Below are 2,224 nucleotides of genomic sequence, written 5' to 3' on the forward strand. Positions count from 1 at the left end.
CTCTGCTGCGTGCCCGCGTGCCGCGCGGGGCGGTGGCGCGACATGGCGTCGTGGTGGCCGGGGCCGGCGTACCTCGGCGGGAGGGCAGGAGGCAGGGCACGGGCCTCTCGGCCTCCGCGCAGGAGTCCCTGCTATAGGCCCTCGAGGGCAGCGGAGGTTGGGGTGGGAAGGGGCAGCTCTAGGCGCGCAGGCGGCCGTGGATGCGCATAGGGCCTGTCAGGGGGAAGGACCTGCCAGCCTGCTGGTTTTAAAAGGCCTCTGGAGACCCGTCCCAACATAACTGTCAGGGACATGGCAGAAAGGAGCATCTTCACTGAAAAATGGTCTGGGTACCTCCTGTTGGCCTTGTGCCATGTGGCCGGGCAAGTGTGCGAAGGCTTGAAACTCTTCAGTGCCTGGCCTGGACTTCTGAGGGAATCAGAGAGGTTGGTTCCTGAGCCAGGAGTTTGGGATGCTGCTGGACTTGGCAAATATTGTGCAAAAGAGTACAATTTCTGCAGAAGAGTTTAGACTTTTGTAGAGCCTCTCTCATTCCAAGCATGAGGAAAGTGAAAACAGAAACATTGAGAGCCAAGTAGAAAATGAGGAAAGCAGCACCAAAATGGTCCAAAAGCTTTAAACTTGTCTCAAGGACAGAAAACTGGCAGAAGGAGGAACTGCCATGAGTAAAGGATGCCATTATTCTATATGATTGATAAATCTGAGATAGTGAATGAAATACGTGGATTTGCTTTCCATGCACTCCATATAAGCCAAGAGCAGATAAGTAGGAGGAAGGGAATCCTCAGGCTCAGTGAATACAACTAGAATAGCTACTCTTGTTCTGAGAACTGTATGAACACTATCAGCACCCAGGAAGTCTGTCAATATTTTGCATTTGGACTGAAAACGCTGTGGTGAAGGGCTGAGCGAGAATGCTGTGAATTCCCCATATAGAAATAGATGAAATAACCTGAAACGTGCTGATTAAAAAGATCAACATGATTCCCAAGTGAAAAGGAGAAGGACCTTTAATCTCAGTGTAGTCTCCTAAATAACCTGCCAAATGCAAAACAAAAATGTCCAGGATTATGTGAAATAACAGTGTCATTTTGAAAATGTGACACAGATTGGATTCCAGTCCTACTAATCCAAAATGCTGTGAGGGAACACTAGTGACACATATTTCTAGGATGTATTTTTGAGTATTTAAATACCAGAGTTGGCTCTGAGTTTCATCTAAACAGTATCGTGAGATGTGTGATTTCTAGATCATGGATTTGGATCTCTTGCTGTTCAGAAGATTTGGGTTCTGAGGAAAAGCATGCTGAGGATGCCATTGCACCATGATATTTACTCAGGCATGGCCCTTGTTGCCTTATCCCCAGAAACAACCTTTACTGATCTCCAGAGTCCAGATTTCTCAGGATATGGGGTATGAGTGAGTGCTCACTGAAAACAGCTCATCAGAGAGTGACCAATCTGTATTTGGGATGGACAACCTGCCATTCAGTTCAGGTGATCCAGAACAGAATGTGTGATACCAGGCCTTCATCCAAGGGGTGGCAGGTAGGAGAAACAAATACTGTACTGTTTAATAGAGAAGTTTTCTTGGATAGTCAAGGTAAACCTCTGTTTTAAGTAAATTAAATCTTATCACCTGAATTCTCCCTGCTCCAAAATAGGCCTTTTTTGTGGTTTTAATATTTCTGTCATCCCTTCTCTCCCTTTTCCTTTCATTTGATTCTTCATTGATACAAGGTTTCATTTAATGTGTGCTTTCAGGTATTACTGGTAGTGGCAACAGGATGTTTTCCTTTTTGCATGAGTTATATTGTGGTTTGTTTGTTTATCCTAAAGGTGAGCATTTTGGCAAATAAGTATTAGCTTTTTGTTCACTTCCCTGTTTATTCTGGTCATACAGCAGGAGAAGAGTGAAAAGAATATGGGTGAAGTATCACTACAAGTTTACTCCGTTTAGGTGTTTCAACATTTTTATTTTAAAAATAAGGGGGGGCTATTAGAAAAAAAAGTGTTGAATCTCTTCTTCCAAGAAGAGATGCAGAAATCGTGTTTCAGGTTTAAGGGGGGCAAAACAAGTATTTATCCAATGAGGCATTTAAATAATAGGTCTTGTGTTGTTACTGAACAATTAATAAAGGTGTTGATGCATGGACTTCATAAATGCTTATGGAACAAAGAATCTTTTGTCCTAACACAGCAGTAGAAAGAAATGTTTGGCAAA

This window comes from Athene cunicularia (genome assembly GCF_003259725.1).
Source record: "Athene cunicularia isolate RWA chromosome 5 unlocalized genomic scaffold, athCun1 chr5_part1, whole genome shotgun sequence".
Taxonomy (NCBI): Eukaryota; Metazoa; Chordata; class Aves; order Strigiformes; family Strigidae; genus Athene; species Athene cunicularia.